Genomic DNA, 13,128 nt, shown 5'->3' on the forward strand with positions numbered 1-13,128 from the left:
AATACTACACTTAGTTATTTTAAAATAAAAGTTTACAATTTGAATTTTTTTTTATTTTTATGGTAAATTCTAAATCAATAACCAAATAAAGTGCTTTAGAAACCACTGTAATATCAAAAAGTTCTCGGAAATAAAATACAAGGAAAAAAATACCAAAATAAATTAAAAAAAAGTATTCCTTTACAAAATAAAAAAAGGGGTCCAAATTGTAGTAGAATGATAATACCTCAACAAAAAGGAATTTATAGTCCGAATTATCCTGTAAAACTATAGTTGCTATTAAGACAAATAATTTTAAATAATTATAAACACACTGGATGAGCTTAAAAAATTACAAAATTAATTAATATTTTGTATAAATAGTATTAATAACAATTTTATAATTTAAAGTTAAACGTTTACACGCACTCATTAATAAAAATTTAAATACAATTTTTATATTTACAATTTGAATGTCGTGAAATATTTAAAAAGGAAAAGAAATTAAATACTTAAAAATTTGAATATTACATTATACAACTCCTAAAATTTAATACAACATGTTATCTTTATAATATACTAATTATAATTTACCACTTGAGGATTTTTTAAGGTCAATGAATTCTCAAAGATACCCTTGGCTAAAATTAAGCTGTGTGTTTTTTATATTTTCGGCAAGAAACCATAAAACAAACTTTATGGTGTACCATTATGTTTAAGTTAGTTAAATACTTCAACAGGTTGAAATCGCTTAAGACCACAAAGCTATTTGGCGCTGAGCCCTAATAAAGTTATTTACCACAAAAGAAAATTAGATATTAAATTTTACGAGTAATAATTGATACTGTCAAACACACACATGTATCAAAATTGCCGACCAAAACTCCGTGTTTTATTTTAAAAATTGAAATAATAAAGTTTTATTATAACTATATTTATGAATTTTTATGCATTTGAATATTTTTTTTATTACGGTAAATAAAAAAATTTATTTGACAAAAAATGTTGACATTAATTTGTATAATAAAAAATAATCTAATAAAATATTTTTGTTTAAAATGTCGATTGTTTTAGTATGTTCACATATTTTTTTTGCTTCACTTATTCGTGCACATTTAAATGCGAAATAACTTAATAATAATTATATAGCGTCATATTGTACATTTAATAACAACTATGAATAGCAACAGTGTTTTAAACTAAAATATTTATTAATTTTTAAATGTATTGTATTAATGTATTAATATTACATATTTCAATTTTAAATTTTCTTTGTATTTTAAGAATTAAACTAACCATTATTAAATATTATGAAAAACAACATATTATAATGTAGAAAGTGTTTTAATTTTATGAATTTACGTACATTATTATTAAATTAATTTTAAATAGCAAATAATGCGTTTTAGACAATTTTAATCATTTTTTATAATAATTCAAATTATTAGAACACTGAACCTATTCAAATTCCAGAACAAGTATAAAACATTTTTTTTCATTTTATTGATTGATTGGTTAGATTTTTTTCAAATATTTTTTAATTCATTCAATAAACCTACATACAATATTATTGGTTCAAAGAAATGAGATATATCTTTTAAAAATTTGATTGATGTCATAACTTCACCTAGAGTTATATATTTTATATATACATAAATAATTAAATTTGACGATTGAAAAGATGACCTTTTTAGATGGAATTCGTCAGAAAAATTACTCGATGCCTAATTTTTGACTTCTTCCCTAAAATTTAAAAAACTCAAGTAATTTTTTTGTTTATAACTCCCCGTAATATTGAATTCAATCACGTTATATTTATATTAAACATAGTTTTACTATATAAAACAAACTATTGTTGTATTAATAAACGTCACTGTTAAATTGCTAGTCATAATAATTTATAAACATTTACTAGAAATTTGTCAAATTTAATTATATTATCTTTTAAATTACACAAGACAACATTTGTATGCCCTTTTTTGTTTAAAATTTCAAAGGAACACCTCTTCAGTTGATTAGTATAATTTTTGTAGACATTTAATAAATATTTAAAAATACACGTTTTTACAAAATATTAATACTATATATTAATCTGTAGATAAAAACTTTGAACCAACGCATAATTTTATTTAATATGTTTATCTACTNTATATATTAATCTGTAGATAAAAACTTTGAACCAACGCATAATTTTATTTAATATGTTTATCTACTACGTGTGTATAAAAAATTAGATACAATTTTTTTTTGTCAACGTTAGACGGTTTATCAAAAAAAATATTGTAATACAGGTATGAATTTATACGAAATTTAACATTTTTTCCACGTAACGTTTATAACAGACAGAAAAAAACAAAGTTTTATTTTGTATATTATTTTGTTACAATAAATTTTAATACGTAAACACGAACCGGCACGTTCGGAGAGATTGTAAGTACAGAATGATAAAACGTTTTTCCTGTCAGCCGCTCGCCCTTTTCCTCACGGTAACAGTTGTGAGTACTTTTTCTTTCATTTCCCACAGGTGCCGCCGCCCCCTTTAGTAGTGTGTACCTCGTTGTGAGCTGCAAAGATATTATATTAACAAAGAGAANTCATTTTTACCTCGTTGGGAGCTGCAAAGATATTATATTAACAAAGAGAAGCGCGCGCACGAGATAGAAGGGAAAGTATTCCGGTAAGCTCAATGTTCAATTCAATTGGCTATCTCGACCACCGTAACTGTCAGATTAGCCGAGTACACTCACAGGACACGACGATATATACGTGTACAATATTTATTTGCACATGTGATATATATGAGGGGATTGCGGTGAGGGGGTACGCGGAGAATATAATGTCACAGCCACCCACAGAATGCCCCTTTGCACTATCCGGTCGTTGTAAAAAAGCACTGTAACCGTGACGTCACCGGAACTCATCGATTGTTGTAAACGACATTGGAGAACTGGCTGTGGCAGCAGTCCCTGAGAGAGTAAAACCATCAGCGGTGCTGTTAGCGTGACACTGCGGGTTAACAGGAAGACGCTAAGGCCACGACTATATTGCGCTTTTTCAATTATTTGCTTTACTTGTTTTTACCTTTAGTTGTTGCATTTCCCATCTACTTTATATGTTCGCGACTCTATAACATTCCTGTTACACTTCCCACAGTATGAATACTATACGGTTAATCAATAAATTCAATTATAAAAAAAATATGAAATGAAGCAAACTTATTTCTACGACAAAGCATCAAGCACTACCCACTTCAATCTCTTTGCTCTCGGCTAATACCCCTAAACCAACCCCCGCCTTCAGTAAAGTAATAAATTTTTATGAACTTTGATTACGTATACGAAAGAAAAATAACTTTTCACTTCCTATGCTGACTATAATAGATTCGATAGTGTAAATACATAACTTTAAGATAGAATTCAATGAATTTAAAAAGACAAAAACGGTCTAAAATATTTTTTTTATCTATACATTTTAATGTTTCAAAACCTATAGAACCCACTTCAAATATCTTTTTTTGTGAAAATTCAATGAAAATCAGAAAGTACAGAAAGGGTTTAAAAAAGACCACCACGCATGTAAAAAAAAGCGTTTTCAACTCGATTTTTGAAATGTTTTTAATAAAACATTTTATTAATCAATTTAAAGGAAATTTTGAATAAATAGTGTTTAAAATATTATAATTGTGAACGAATTTTCGATATTTTATGTCAAATTTACAATGCTAGTGTATACAATTAACATGTGTATTAAAAATATCATACTGAGATTTGAGAACTTTTAAATCATTTATTATAGTGTATTAACAAAGTTATAACCGTTGTTTTAAAAAAATATCGTTTGTTGCAATTGAACGAATAAATGACAAAGATATGTTGAACAACATTTTTTTTTACACATTAACATTTTAAAAATAAAAGGAAATTCGTTTAATGTTAACCAACAGATTTCTTTTAAAATAATAAAAAAAAAATTTATTTTTTTATAATTTATATACTTCTTGATTTATTAATTATTAAAAAATTTAGGCTATTCATTATAAATTATAATAATGTAAATTTTATTTTTTAAGCAACAACATGTATATATACATATGTAGTTTATATAAATGAAAATGGTCTTATAATGAAAATAACTGGTTGATACCAACTTTTTGTCCAGTACTTTTGAAGTTCTTAAAATTGCATACCTAGGCGAAGGAAGAGTGCAGCAAAAAAGTATCTAATAATAAAAAAATCATGCTCACGTCACATTCCAGTCTATATTTTAGAATCGTAAACACTTATAAAATAGTAGGCTATTAGTTGTTATAGACCAGTCATTTTCCTAATTGGATAATTTTCTTATATATAAGCTGCTTAAATATATAATATACAGCAACTAATTGTATATTATTTCAAATTTCAAAATAGCCAGATTTCAGCTTTATTTAGGAAACATTTTGATGATTCAAAAACAATTTTAGTATAAGGACTTTACAAACATCTTAATGAATACAGTGGGTAGGTGTCGTAAGTGAGTAAAGCTCGTACTGGTGTATATTTAAAATGCATACTCCATCCGCAGTACATTCTCAGTGAGTATGTATCGCTGAATTTTGTTCTACGTATAAAGACCACATTTTTGGTAAATGTGAGCATGTTACTTCAATCGCTTTAAAGAGGCTGAGAATTGATTACAAAGGTTAGAAACGATATTTATTGCGTATATATTTTTAAACACTGTAAATATTTATTTACAATGTACATATTATAATTTTACCGTATCATTGATTAGTTTTTATAAATTGAATTTTCTGCCAAGTTACAAATAAGCATTTTTTTTTCATATCTATAATATTTAAAAATATGTATGTAATAAACAACGTTTATACCATTTTTAGCTAATTTTCATCCTCTCTGAGGTCCGTAAAAGAATCATCATGCTCAAGATTTAACAAAAATGTTATAATTTAATGTTTTACTATATATTATGTTTTTATTTAATAATAAAATTGTGCCAACATAGGATATATTAGATGCACTTAAAAAGTGTTTAATGATTGATAAACAGGCAAGTGTATGAAAATAAAAGTCAAACAAAAAAAATATTAATACTGTCGTTATTTTATGAGAGTGTCTAACGTTGAAATATTACCCTGACTATTGTTTTATTTAATAACGTTAAGGATTTACTATACATATTACGTCGTGATACTTATGTTTCTCGACGATGACTGTAACGCAACGAAAATGTATCCCCTTCGAAATCAAATTGAATAACTGTTCTCAGAAACTATTAATACCAATCTACTGCTGTTAGGAACTATCTATAAAACTGATCAAGTTAACATCTCAACGTTACATTTCTCGTAAATCAATTTGAAATTTATGCCTCACAGAAGATGAACAATCCCTTGATTTAAAAAAGCCTTTTTTGTCAAATTGTTTAATTTATGAAACTTTATGTATTATAAATAAAGTTTTGTCTAAAAGTTTAACCTCCTCGTGCGAGTCCGTGAAATAAGTAATTTACACGCATCCAATAGATACTACCCGTGTAACCCTAACTCGGTTAACATTCTAGGCCACTTAACTGTATTTTGAATAACGTTTAAGGGTTTGTTCAAAATACTTCTAGTGATAAACTATAGAATAGTTGAAAGTTTTGAGTTGGACCGTAAAAACATAATTTTAAATAAACTATTCAGATTACGCAAACCCGAATTTTCCATGAAACAAAATCAAAGCAATTAATAAACACATATCGTTCCGTGAAATTTTCTTTCACACATTTTCCTGACAACTTTGTTAACATATCTACTTCTGTTAAAAACCATTGAAACTATTAAATAATTTAAGCATGAAAAAAAAAAATGCTTCAATAATAAAAAAAAATCATAATTTATATATTTAAATAATATCTCGTATTTTACTTTATTAAAACGTATGAGATAATTAATCATATATCTTGAAAATAATTATGATTTAAATGATCTAAAATTGTAAAACGTTATTTTGGTAGAATCTATAGAAAGATTTTGAAAACTTAAAAAAGGTGTACAACTGTATTTAAGATTTTATAATGTCAACTTAATTATTTTTCAAGAACTGCCATTCAATAATAAATTGACAGTTGTTTGATATGAAGCAGAAATAATTCGTTTGAAAAATGACTGCATAAAATAAATGATAGTGACCAAACGACAGAGACGACTTCCGTTAAAATAAAAATTAATGATACAGCAACTGATGTATTAAGTTCCCTTGATCGACATCTTTTTTACTTTTAGTACAAATAAAAATGAATATATTATCAAAGTAAAACATAATACCCAATCATAAACTCGATAGTAATATTTAAACATAATAATTTTATTGTTTCTTAAACATATGTATTAGCTTTCAACCCTCTAGCGTTTGTGAAACGGTTTATGTGCCATACACTATAAATTCATTAAAAATGAATGTGTGTGTTTTGTCGTTCCTAGTAACGGTACAATCGTTGAATAACTTGAGTGTAACTTTGTTTGCGTTTGCGCCTAATGTAACATTTCAATTTGAGCACAAATATCAGTACAAAAAAAATAGGGCGACACCTTAAGTCACAAAAATGAAATACAAAGAAAATTGTAGGCCCAGCAAAGATAATATTCATATAACGGATACTTTTTTCTAGATCCAGACAAACCAGCTTCTAACAGATGAAACACTGTTTAAGTATTAATTAAATATTTGATAAACCAATTACGTCTATTGCAATATTTTGTTTGAAAATGACATTTTGCTTTCGTCAGACAAGTCAAATTCGAAAACAACACTTTATTTACCGACCAGACAATTAGCTAGTCCTTTTCACGTTAACGATTCCTGATGATTTCATCACGGCGCTGGAGTTTTAAAACAAATAACAATTGAAGAGAAAAATACAACCACAGTTGACTTATATATTTTAGCACTGACCGATAAGCTGCAGACTTCGACGACCCCTCCAATTGCAATTCCGATTTTTAACCCACTAGTCAATAATAGGAAATGGACGCCACTATGTTTTATCGCCCAGATAACTGTACCCTGTCGTTGTAGTCAATCTCCTAGTAATATCAAAACTTTTCACGATAATATAGAACAAAGCGGAGGAGCAAATCATTTCAAAACTCTCATTTTATGTGCAAAACACTTTTACAAAAAACAAAGAACAAATTCTCGAATTCCCTCCCGGGCCCAATGAAAGAAACCCAAAATTAAATAACTCAACTACGAGTATTATTTTTGAATGAATTCGCAAAAGCATGCACACCCATAAGATAATGCAATGTTTTTCTAGTGGCGTAAAAAACTGATAAACTAAATGAAAATTTGCGATAACAGCAGCTATAAAATAAATGGCCTCTTCTTTATGTCGACGCAGTAAATACCAAGCGGCCCCATGTGACCTAAACGGGAGTGTTCACTGAACTGAGTAGTAAAAAAGATAAGATGTTTGCTGTGTACCAGATGCAAGCATCGAGTATTGTATAATTTATACAAAATGAGAGCCCATGTCACAGCCATGTACGCGACTACTGTATTATAGTTTCGATAATATAATATAATAACTACTGTATTATTATATTTAAAATTGAGCTTTATGATTTGAATTTGTATCGTACGTACATCTTAACGATAAATTTCGTGCACGTGTTCAATGGCACATGTGCCCGTACTTTTTATTAGACATTATATTGTATCGTGTCACTTAACATGAGCAACTTTATTCGAGAAATATTCACAATTTCACTTCAAGATTATTCTCAATAAATGTAAATAATGTGCTCTAGTAGGAATTACTGTTTTTATCCAAATGATTTCTCATTTGCAACACAAATTTTCGGTGTGCTGATTTAAGTGGTACATCAAAATTGACTTAAAATATCTCTGTATTAGTGTTATGTAAAATATATTTGTAATGTCACTAGTAGTTTTTACATCAGTACAACGAGAACATATTTTATACTAACGTAGTATAAAAATGGCATGTTTGTTGACGGTTCCATCTTAATGGCGTATTCAAATGCAAATGAGCCTGTGTAAGCATGTAGATGTCATGAACTATTGTTAGAATTTACAGATACTTACTCACGATAAAAAAAATATACCCCAAAACATGTGCTTTTCTTTGATATTTAAATATATTTTTAAAAACTTTTACAATTTTCCAAGGTATTATTAAGTTTTAATTATAACAATTTAAATACATATCTAATTTCTAGTCAGTAATTATAGTTGCAAAATAAAATATATTATTTGTATTCCAATTACACATGAGAATATTTTTTTAAATGCATAAAAAGCAAAAATATGACTTCATTAGATATAATTTAATCTTTTTTTATGACATATTCATACTTTTAATTATGGTGCACCATAAGCACGCAAGCTGATGAAGTTTAATTCAAATCTACTGTCTTGTTTGAAAACTTGTTCGTATAAAAAAATACTTTAAAACAAATGTGTGCGCTTACAAGGGATATGCTAATGGAAAAGTTGTGAAAAATGCACAATTTTTCGCCTTTTTAATTTTAATTGTCAATCACCGCAAATAACTAATTAATTTTGAAGATTGTTATGTGTGGGCAAAAGGATTCAATTCATTATCATGGCCTTCGTCGATACATAATTAAAAATATACATTATTAATCGATTAATCATGAGTATGGGACACGTATTCCTTATTGTTTAAGAATAGTTATTGAATGTTTGATTTTGTTCATATTGTAACAATAATATTCAATTATAAATAAATCACTATGATAATAATTAATTTTATTATTTTCTTAGCTATAGAGATATGTTACATAATATTACAATATTATTACATTATTTTAATTGGATCTTAGTCGATAACAAATCGAAGCATTGTTGTTTTTACAAAGCAATTAGAAAACCGACGCACGTTCGAAATACTCAAAAAGCTATAAATATCATAAAATAGATTCTACGCCTAACGTACTCACAATATATTAGGATTAGATTCGAAATCAACGAAAATATTTTTTTCCGATTGGTTTTTTACTGTTTGCCGATATTACAAAATATTTGTATCATTAACTATTGTCTGCTGTGCAGTTATAATTTTTGATTTGTATTTATTACAAATAAAGAAGTAAATTAAAAAAATTATTGAGTAAAAAAAAATTTTATATAATAATTTACTACTACGCTAAAAATCTTAAATTATTTTGACGTATTTATAGTTAAACTTATAATTACAAAAAGAGAACCTTTTATTTTTAACGGTGTATACTGCATTGTACAGTGTACTTCATTAAAACACCTAAGAGCCAAAGTTTATAGAAAAGGGAATACAATTCATAAATAGCCCATTGTGATGAAAAACTGTTTTATGTTGTTAGTTTCTTCGCGAGATTCTTTGGGAATCGCGATAAATTGGAAAGCAGGAAAGAAAAAACTCTTAAATTTTAATCCCCACTTTATATAATAATATTATAAAGAACATTGAGTGAATATTTTAACGTTTTTACGTTCTCAGTTGCTCCGAAAAAAAGATACGATAAAATAATTAATTTTTTTATGAATATACATTATCGGACGGAAATTTTCGCTTTACTATTACCCTGGAACGCTTTTTATTTAAATTGTTTTTAAAAATCTTATTGCAAAGTAATTTGATTTAATTTTTATTGGTTTGCTATCTGCGTACAATCTAGGGATTAGTTTTGATTAAGAAGCCAAATTATTTAAATATCACCGAGCCGCCAAAAGCTGTATTTTCTTTTTGTTTGTCTTGAGCTTCGACTCAGGATTTTTATCTCAAAAACTTTACAGAGCACTGGAAAATAATTAAATTTTAATTAAACTCGCGGAAGGAAAACAATCACAACTGGGTCGTGTACCTGGCTACTATTTCAACGGGCCGTTCCGAGTATATATAATGATAATATTATATAAATGTATACAACCCCCTTCGTTGCCCATCCCTTTTCATTACGGCCGGCACTACCTACTTTGTTCGACGGAGGAAAGTTTAAACGATTTGGTCCGTATTTTATTACCGCATTCCACAGCGTTCGCCTACCTCGTATATATTTTGCTTCGTTAAAATATCGTACAAATGAATTTCCATGTCCCGCAAACGTTTTTCCAAACACGATTGTCTACAGTTATCACTATGGGATTTTGTTCGACATTTCCAATCCGGCGGTATTACAGATTAAATGTATTTACAAATGGCGAAATTTGGAGATGACATTTTGTCTGTTCAACAAATATTCACAAGCTTCGAACTTTAAATGCCAAAACGAACACAGACGCTGTGCATTCGCAAAAAGACAATCGCAGCTGTGGCCTTTTATTTTTAGTTCGAAAGCGCACTCGGCTAAGGATCGATAGGACGTGATTTATGACCGCCAACAGTGTGTTTCACCTTTAGTGTCCGTCTTTTAGGGTCGCCATTATAGTAAAACCTATTAATTTACATAAAATCGCCGGATCGCGTGTGTCGTTGTTGGCAGGTGACTACAGTCGTGATTCGTGAGTGTCGGTTACGTGCTAAGAGGCATTATACTTTTCACTGCCATTTCCCGTTTGAATCCAATAACTCCTATTTGTTGGGTCACACGTCAATGGAGTGGTCTGCAATGATCGCCGATCGAATTACACTAATGTAAATGGTAAAAACACCGCCACCTCATGAATTCGACTTATTATTTATTTTAATAGTTCAAAATGAATCAATTCTATAAATTTATATTAAATATTGTAACATCTAATTTTTTGCGAAAAAATGTATCAACGTAAAAAAAAATATTATTTATTTATAAAATGAAAAGTTCAAATAATGCAGCAAAATATAAATACCGTCCAATTTGTTTTACGAAATCGTCTATTTTAAGTCCGACAATTATGTTATGTAGAACCATTTTTTACAATACAACATCCACAAGAATCTCTCATATAAGAAAATGTTTAAATTATGAAGAATCTCTTATTGAATTATTGGGAAAACTTTACATCTTATTTATCAAAAACTTAAAAAGTTACAATAGTATTTTTTTATCCTTAATTCGTGTAAAAATATGATAACCTTATTTAAATTCTTTTCATACGAAAAATAAAATCGTTGCTAGCTATTCAACCTTTTATTAATTCTTGCTTAAAAATAAAAGCTAACCAAAATTCCAAATTTAAAATTACCGATATTACTTCCAAAAATTAATCAACAATACTTTTTATAGAGCTCGAATCGTAACCCAGGTAGCATTTTCTCTGGCGGTATTCGTATACGGTAAATTTAAATTAACAAAGAGCACACACTGTGAACCGAGGTAAAAATTGTCACCTTAGTTTAAGTGTTCGGTGTTACCGTGTTAAATAATGAGGAATTAAACTATTCAGAATAGATTCATTAGTGTATCTCATATCAAAGTGCACAAGTGCTGGTTTATACTGTTTTTTGAATATCCAAATAACTATAATCATAATTAATGTTGTGCTAGAACCATAATTATTATAATTTTTAAACACTATGCGTCATCAATGTCGTGCTAACTGTCTGTGGCGCCCTAACATAATCATACACTTGGTGCCTTTATTCAATATATTTTTAAGCAGATATATCTTATGCAAAAAAAAGTGTATTCCTATTTTTCTGGTGCCCTAGAGCACTTGACCACCTCCTTACCACAGGAAAGGGGGGGCCTAAACATAAACCTGTGTATTAAAAAGTCATGCTCATTATCAATAGTGGGGCATTAACTAGTTATAAAGTTAATTTTTTTTCTAATAAACTTTTTAACTTAACTAATTAAATTTATATTGAACTTAGTATCTTAATTTTACATAAATTAGCTGTTTTCAGTTAATTAGTTAACATAACAATTAAGCTAAATTCAAAATTTCATTTCATCAAATGTATATCTTTGTACGCTGCGTACAAGGTTTAATATAAAAAAAAATTGAATATTCCCTATCCCAAATATTATATTTATATGACATTAAGTATAATTTTTGAATTTGTTCAAAAATATATGTGATTTTTAACTGATTTTTTTTTTTGATACCTAATTTTAATGATAAAACAACCAACGCCAAAATGTACAAAACGAATAAAAAAAAATTTTGTTATCATTAATGTTTTCTTCCTATTCAGTTGAAAATCGATTCTTAGCTTTTCCTTGCATCGCCAACCCATAAAAAATGTTTGAAGAGATTTTAGCCGAAAAATTATTTTAAATAAAATAAACTTTTTTTAAACTAGTTAAGTTAAAAAAAATTCATCTTATCTTTTAACTTAACTAGTTAAATTATTATTTTATAACTTTTATCGACATTGTTGTTATCTTAACTTGAGTTAATTATTTCGTTTAACTTGCCCATCCTAGCTCATTATTATATCTTATACTATGGAATGTATAAAAATAACATTTATTTTAGTAAATGTCTATTCATACTATTTCACTGGAAACAAATTAGTACTTATTTGAGGATTGCTAGGTAGCAGTATCATCTATTAGTCATAAATCACTAAACATATTAGTAAATATTTTTAATTAAATTAAATCTTCTTTCAGGCTTTTTAGACAAATGTAACTTTTTCTAAAATATGTTTTTCATCATTTTCGATATAAAAAATTAAGTGATCGTACATATTTTAATAAATCATTTTTAATTAACAAGTTAATTTAATAGATGATATTATAAAAAAAAAAAACTATTGTTAACAATTCATTGTTTCTTAAACATTTATAAGAAAATTTCCTTTAAAAATTTGCATAAGTTGTAAAAAACTTAAGTTTATCACTATAGTCAATAAACCACAATTATCAGTATTTCTTTTAAGACTTGTATTTAAATTAAATTTTTTTATTAACTGAAAATTTGTCTTTTAATTCTGTAAATAAATTAATTTAAAACATGTTTATAGACGTGTTATGAGGTTTAGGAACCTAAATAGCTGATCAAAGTCTTTTTAAGAGTCATTGACAATTTCTATTGTCACCTGAAACTTAAAATTCCACAAAATGTTAAATTTTTTACATAATTTGATTATTAATTTCAATATTCATGTTCAAATCATATTACGTATGTTATTACATATTATCTATGTTAACTAATGTGATTTCTATATGTTAATAATAAATTAGGGGCGCTATTTTCAGCACGCGAAGTATTC

The 13,128-nt window shown here is 27.4% G+C and overlaps 1 protein-coding gene across 1 annotated transcript in view; it reads right to left on the minus strand.

Annotated features, from left to right (window-relative positions):
* Positions 1-13,128, minus strand: part of LOC126907006 (Kv channel-interacting protein 4) — a 33,783-nt gene that overhangs the window by 9,349 nt on the left and 11,306 nt on the right. The gene's annotated exons all lie outside the window — the stretch shown is intronic.

The sequence above is a fragment of the Daktulosphaira vitifoliae genome, unplaced genomic scaffold (genome assembly GCF_025091365.1).
Source record: "Daktulosphaira vitifoliae isolate Bord-2020 unplaced genomic scaffold, ASM2509136v1 Scaffold_5, whole genome shotgun sequence".
Taxonomy (NCBI): Eukaryota; Metazoa; Arthropoda; class Insecta; order Hemiptera; family Phylloxeridae; genus Daktulosphaira; species Daktulosphaira vitifoliae.